The sequence below is a fragment of the Rhyacophila brunnea genome, unplaced genomic scaffold, assembly GCF_057557595.1.
Source record: "Rhyacophila brunnea isolate RB1 unplaced genomic scaffold, BYU_Rbru_1.0 scaffold_34, whole genome shotgun sequence".
Taxonomy (NCBI): Eukaryota; Metazoa; Arthropoda; class Insecta; order Trichoptera; family Rhyacophilidae; genus Rhyacophila; species Rhyacophila brunnea.
This window is the reverse complement of record NW_028233006.1, coordinates 2,198,754-2,207,024: the sequence shown is the minus strand read 5'-3', so window position 1 is coordinate 2,207,024 and position 8,271 is coordinate 2,198,754.

Below are 8,271 nucleotides of genomic sequence, written 5' to 3'. Positions count from 1 at the left end.
TCATCATATTATATATATTGTTCCCACAGGCATCCCTTAATTTTTGTTCTAGTATTCTAATTGCGCTATCGTCTTCATTTTCAATTAATGGATCATCATAATCATTTATGAATTTAAAAATAACAGAAAAAAGAGTATTTATAAGCCCGTATGTGAATTGCATAATACTCCTCGTCTCTATGGATGTATCAGTTGCTAAAATTTTATAAATTTCAGCTATGTCTAAGTTAATTACCAATCCTTGGGATTCTATAGTTTCAAATATGAACTTAAATCTCTTCGCATATTCGAATTCTTCATCAAGATTGAGCACAAAACTTCTAAAGTCTTTTAACAAATATAAGTTCTTGAATATATGATTAAATTGACTCTAATGACGTAGCTTTGTTTTGATTTAAAATCTTTATTGAATATCAAAGGATTCTCCACTTTTATATCTTTCGTATTAGGAGCAACACACGTAGTCTTATCGCTTCTAGTAGCAGATAAAGATACTTTTTGGTATTTATTTTTAACTATACGATATACCCAATAAACTATAGCTGCGAATATAATCATTAAAGCAAATCCTATACAGTAATACTTTTGTTCTAGTTTCATTTTCCGACTCGCTCTTGGGGTAAAAATAAATTATTGTCAAAATCCGTTTTTAGAGAGAAAAAGGAGTTTGATTGATAACTTTAAAGGTGGCATGGAAAAAAAGAAAAAAAATGCAAACGGTGTGGAATTTTATTATAAAGCTCATTTTATCTGTGATGAACTATTTTATCTCGAGAGTCTTATAAGATATTACAAGACTTTTATTTATAAATTTAAAAAAATCAATTGATGTATATTTTTTTTAAATACTTCTAAATTTACCATCATTAAAAACTAACCTAATAATTAGTTTTAGAAGCGCATCTAGTTTTATTTTTTCTTTAATATTTCAAATCAAATATCCCTAAAAAATGTAATATTTAAAGCAAATCTATAAATTTTCCTATAATAAAATAAATATGAGCTTTAAATCTTAACATTTCATGTTTAATTTTCTCTCCGGCATTTTGAAATAAATGAACACGGCATATATTTGATTTCATGTTAATTTGCATTAAAAGTTACTAATCATACCAATACAAATGTAAGTAAATTTAGAAGGCATTCTTATAAGATACTGTTCTAAATCAATATTTCTTTCAATTATTTAATTTAAGAATTTATCGTGGGCTTTAAAATATGATTATTTCTCTCTATTCTTTTTTTTTGTGTTCATTTTGTTATAGACCTCTATGTATCATATTCAAACCATAATAAACCACCTTCTATGTGTAAAATGTTTTAATATAAAACTATTATATATGTCTCCCAATTTTTATATCATATAATTTCGTTGATTTATCATTTCTTGAGCACTACATTCTCGTAATTTTTATGTTTAAGCTGAATTATTTCTTGTTGTTCTTTAATGCTACATACAATTTTATATTGTTAAAGACAGGCTCGACAAGATAAATACCCACATTTTTAATTGATGGCCTTTAAGACTTTGTATGAGTCATGCGAAGGCAAGTAAAATAGAACCCGTCTATTTTTAAAATAAAAGTAAACGGTTTTATGGAAAAAATGTGCTAATATCTTAAAATATATTTAATTCTGATCGCTTTATTCCCGTAACTGATTCGCTAACTCTTAAATGCAAATGCTGCAAACGATTAAATAATTGTGTGATATATAATAGGCCTCTTAGGGGTCGATGTTCCTTATCTGCATCGCAATAGGCTCAAAATATAGAACCCGTTTGTTTTGTGCCCTCCAAGTGGTTTTTGTATATTATATAAATGCATTTTTAATAATTTTGGGCTTACTAAATTCCTGTCACAATAGATTTCGCACTTCATTAAGTTTTCTCTAAACCATCCATTCACTAAATTTTTTTTTCATTAATTATATTTGCAAATTCATATATGGTTTTTAGGTTATTCTTACATGCCACAATTTAAAATCATGTATGTTTACCCTTTTTATCATGCACGGCCATAATATTTACATTTATTATAATATTTACTGGTATGTATTAATATCGAGCTTAAATAAGTGAACGTATATATTGACATTATACCATCGCTTGAATCTACGATTATTATAAATCTTAAGTTTCATTGAGTATTATCTTCTTAAATTATTTACATGGTTAGAAGTTTATTTTTTTATTCCATAATATGGTACTATTGCTTCTTACAAGTATACTATAGGTATGTTTAAAACTACTCGCACTAAGATGTCTTGTAAACCAAAACTTCTCTTATTATTCATAATTGTTTTCGCAAATTATATCAATTAAATTATGAGGATATTTGTTGTGCATTAATATTTCATCTATTAATATAAATTTCAAGTTTTTGTCTTAAGCTGAAATGGAGAAATTAAACATATTATAGATAAGATGGGTGAATTAAAATTAAACGTGTGTTTAGAGGAAATCTAGTAAGTTTTTTAATGGTTAAATATCACAGATCAAACCTGATTTTTTGGAAGCATACATAGTTTTATTTAAACCTTATAATAGCTAATTAAAGTTTCATGCACAAATATTTTTTTATTTTCCCATCGAAACCATAATAAGAAAATACAGACCTCTTTTTATCAAACTGAAATGTAAAAAAAAAAAATTCATTCGTTTTTTCTTGTCGAGCTATGATTCCTTATTTTCACTTTTTTTTTGATTTCCAAATTAACTAGTTCCTAATACTAAATCATCTTTCTCGATTTTTACGTTTGATTTCGAAAATTAAACTCAAATCAATAAATTTATTTTCTAAAATACCTAATATATTATAATTTAATCATTCTCATGTGTTATTATATTCCTTCATCCTTGTATAGAACAATTAAGTATATGGCTTCATTTGGCCTTTCAATCTACAAATGTATGCGTATAATCTTGTGAATTCTTCATGAAACGCAACGATTAAGGTGCTTCTAAAACACTTTTTTCATTCATCATCATTTTTAAGAAGATTATATGCTACAATAGTCTCTTCAAATCTTGATAGCTAAAAAGAATTTACATTTTTATAATTTTAATAAGTATCAATCAATTTTTTGTATATATACAAAACATTTTAAGTCGGCTATAATATTGGAAATTTTGATATTTCTATTTTTCGTTATTGTTTTTATGGGCATTTAATACAGGGATCTATTTATAATAAGTTTACTTGGTTATTCATAATCTTCCTTACATTTAATTCCAGGCAAAAACATGGTATTTATACTTTATTTTATTTAGTTCGAGTCTTACTTTTTCCTCTTCGTATGTTATTGACTGATAATTTAATATATTTTAACGCGAATCTATAATTTACTGGTATTTATCGTGCATCTTGGCTTCTAAAGGTTTGCTAAAAACTTATATTCCGATTCCATATCTTATGTTAATATAAGGATAGCTCTTATTATTGTTCTATTTTTTTATCTACACGATCAAGCTAATTATAAATATATTTGATAATAGATCTTACGGATTTTATGGATGTGATAATTATACATCAATATTAAAATAACATTTTCTTATATGGCACTATAATATTACTTTCAAAATTATCTCTTCTTAAATAATGAATATTACCTTTACTTCTTCTATGCCCTGTGTTGCATTCATCGATATCTCTGGATTCGCATTACTTATGGGATAATATTTTCATAAAAACTATTTTTTTGAATGGTGGAGACATATTACTGGACAACATAGGCAATAGATCATGTGCTTGCTACAATTCTAAAAATTAATGATATTTAAACTCTTATAGTATATATCCAGATATAGAGTTATCGTTTTTTTGTAATTATATATATCTTATGAATTGAATTGAAAGCCCACAAAATGTAGGCATAGGATAGTCCACGCCTTTATAACTTGATGGAAAAACATAAGCGTTTGGTTTCCGAGAATTTCATTTTTTAGCAATATTTAAGAAAAACATAAGTTTTTAGTTTAAAAACTCTTTTTTCTAAACATAGTTTTAAAAGAAGGTGGTGTATTGAAGTAGACTTTGAAGAGGAGAAGATATCTAAAATTATTAACACGCTTTGCACGCACAAATAAAGCAAGATGTGCCTGTGAACAAAAACTAAAAGTACAACTATGAATTTAGTACATAAATAAATTTTAATATTCTAAACAAAGTTTATATAATCGTGGGTGTGTGATTTTTATTCGTTCCTATTCGTTAAATATATTACAGCTTTAGAATTAGGCTTATCAAACTTACTTAAGGTTGAAATTGATTTTTGAAACCTATCTATAGATTTTATTGACAATGCTTTGAATATTGATTAAATAAAAATTGTCTATACCTATATTTATTTATCCATGTTAAATTTTCATATTAAATGATCCGATTCTTGATGGTGTTGTACTTTACGGCTTATTTGATATATTGTCCTTCATTTTTATTTCCGGTTTGTAAATTATTGCTTCAATAACTTGGAAAGTCATAAAAGAGCAGATAAAAAAATTATGACGATTTGAGATACTTTAAATTTCAAAATTATAGCTTTACATCATGATTATGTTCTCTATGCTTTATTTATTTATATTTGTGTATTATATCATATCTATAGATTCGGGCAGAATAATATCTATGTCACATGGTATATATGAGATCTAAGAACTTCATTCTTCATCTGAAATTTGCTGTGTATTCTTATAGTGATTTATATTTCTCATTTATATGAGGCTCTTGTGTTAAGATTGGCAATAAAATTGAATTTTATCATTTTAAGGAATACTAATGCGGTATTCCCTAATTTATCTAATTTTTATTCTTAGTTTGTATGTTATTATTTTTTCTAGTTTGTTTGTTATTTGTCACAACCTCAAACATATTTGTAATATTTTTTAATAAAAACTACTTTTGATTATACATTTTAAGTTATAGAAATATGTATTTTTTTTGATTTTTTTAATACTTAGTATCTTTGTTTTAATGAAGACAAAGCACTGTTTTCAGGTTTTATATTTTTTAAAAAATTTGAGCTTTCATAAAAGAACAGTTTTAAACATTAATTCGGGTTATAATTTTAATTATGTGTGCCTCTATAACTATCACGACAACTTTTGAGACAATATATGTCTAATTTAGATTCGAAATATAGTAAATCACAAGACTTTCACGATCTATCTAATGAACTACATGTGGCTTATAAAAACATATATTTTAATTATATATTTAAAAACGATTATTGAGTTTTATATCCGTAGCTAATTTTAATTTACGCTCAAATTTTGGCCTATTTTTCACTAGAAAAACGGGTACAATATAATCTTTTTGGATAAGTTATGATTTTCGCTCTGTTAAATTAAACCAAATGAAGCTTTTTTTCGTTTTTTATAGATGTATCGCTGTATTTTTTATGCGTGGCATTAGTCAATTTATAAATTACATTATTGCTTTCTGGTGGTGGATTATCTGGTATGTCTTATTTTGGCCTAGTCTCATGATGTTTTTTTATTCATCACTAAATGCTAGGAATGATAACTAAAATTAAAAAACCTAAAAAAAATCAGAGTAATAGGAATTTTTTTCTATGAACTTAAATATTATTCGATGTTAACATCATTGGAAATTACAGCCAAAATTAAATGCAATATAGATAAATATTTTTTGTGTGTTCATATCTACTTGATATGTATTATTTCTGACTGCACAAATATACTATAATAGTGTTAGTGTATACATCATTTGCATGATTCTTAAACTCAACACTAGATTGACTGTTTCATGATTAAAACTAGATGCACATAAATATGTAGTACCTCTTCTCATATCTATATATACTACGATTTAAGACGCAAACATTTTTTAAGATATTTGTTTATGTTTTCTCATCACGATTTCTAACCGTGAAAAGTAGACTTTTTCACATTTCACTTCTTTCCACCATGCCATAAATTTACACGCTAATTAATTTGTATCCACTATTATCTTTATGTGGTCTATATTCGCTTTCATCTACTTCTAGAATTTTTTTTTCAGATCACCGATCATATTTTAGCGTCCTCTGAAAGCTTTTTTTATTTTCTTCTGATATTTATTTTCACACGGTAAATCATTTCTCGTGAAATACGCAAATATTTTAATATTATATTAATCTTTCTTCTTCTATAATATCATAAAAAATAAAGCGTATATTTTTGAAACTTCTAAATGTGGTATATTCGAAGCTTTTAATGCAAATATTTGTTAATTTTCGAGATTATATTCTCCCGTATCTATATTTGATTTACAGGGAAGTATCCAAAATTTCTTATACAAATGATATGAAAAGTTCTTTAATTTATCCCTAGTCTCTCAAAAAAAAGTTTCATACTTGTAGTTTTTAGGTGTTTACGTTTTTTTCATCTATTTATAAAAGGGGTGTTTAGAAATATCGGCAAGCACAAAGCGGCACATAGAGTTCTATTATCCTGGTGTTTTCTTGTTAATTTTAGTTGTAATTACCAATTAAAGGTAAATAATAAGCTAGCCTGATCTTAATATTTATGTATATTTATTATTTGCAAATATATGATTCCTTTACATTACAAGCTCTCATTCGTACAGAGAAAACAACAAAGGGTTTATTTTTAGCATTTTACTATAATAATGCATAATTTAAATATTCTAATATAATATAATTTGAAAGTTTAATTATTAAATATACATTTAAACTTTCATCAAAATATATAAATAGCAAAGTTACAATTTTTTTGTAATTTCAAGATAAAAAAACAATTAATCATCTATATTTTAGAATAATAAAAAAAATTGGCTTATCTTCATAGTTATAATTATGAAATTTGTTGTGCATTTTTTTGCATAACCTTTTACTTTAATAAATATATTTAAAAAAAATTTCTTACCTATATTTCTAATTGAACGAATTATTTATTTATTAGAAAATGTAGGTTTACTGCTGGTATATTTTATCATATTTTAAGCGTATCTTGTGAAGAATAATACAAACCAGGCATGATAAAAATTTGGGATAACTAGCACTATCAAGTTGCATTGATTTCTTTGCGTTCTCCTTTATTTTCATCAAACTAAAAAAATATTGTTATTCAAAAACACATTATAAAATTGAATTTTTTCATATAATTTAGTAATATGCAAATATTAATTTCTTTATAGAATAAAATCCTGATAATATTCTTATTTATATTTTTTTTTGCTTTATTCATGTATTTTACTTAATTTTTTAAAAATCTATTTTCTATAAATCGAACTTCCGAATATTATCAAATTGTATCATACACGATATACGTCTTAAGAGAATCATAACACTACAACGAGACCGATTGCTGTAAATAATTAAGTCTTTTTCTATAAATAATTTATATTTAGATTAGAACGGAGTTTTTATATTAACGAGGGTTTATGAACATAAAAGAAATACAAATTTGAAATTTAAATTATCTTCATGTTGTATAATTTCTGTTTCAAAATATTTTTTAATTGTTTTGACGTTTAATTTAATTTTTAAAATTTTTATTATTTTATATATATCCATAATATTAAAAACTTAATTTAGTTCATTCTAATCACTAAAAAAGAAAGATGAAAATTAATCTTATACGAATTTATTAATATTCTAAATCACAACCTAATCTGTGTATATATTCTAATATTAAGTTTTCATGCAATAATTCTCTATTATTCATGTTATACATCTTTTCAAAAATATTGCGCATTTATATTATAAATACTCATCTTAGTTTTAAGGCTGTTTAGTAAAATTAGACCATCAATTATAATTTAAAACTCTAATCTCAGAAACAATAACATATACCTTATGAATTTTATAAATTTCTTTTGTACATGATAATTTTTCAGCATACTTGAACCTGTTTTTTTAATGTGATTCTTAAAAACTATAAAAATTTTTATATTGAAATATAACTAGTTTTGTATATAAATACAACTTATTCATATGATTTTTTTGCACACTTTAAAAAACCTTTTCTATACTAATAGAATTTTAGAAATAATCCCTTCTTTTATGGGAATTTAAGCTTGATTGAACACATTCACCTTAACTCATTCCTGTTTATTGAATAGATTGTACAATTTGTTTTCATCTCTTTATGTTTATTAAATTAGAAATAGTAAGCTTTCATCTGTAGATATATCTAAAAAAAACATAGTTATATTGATTGATATCTTTAAAGATAATAGCATTATTTATCAAAAATATTTAATATTTAATTAAATTTGGTTTCTTTGGTGAGTCATTGACCCCTTTTTT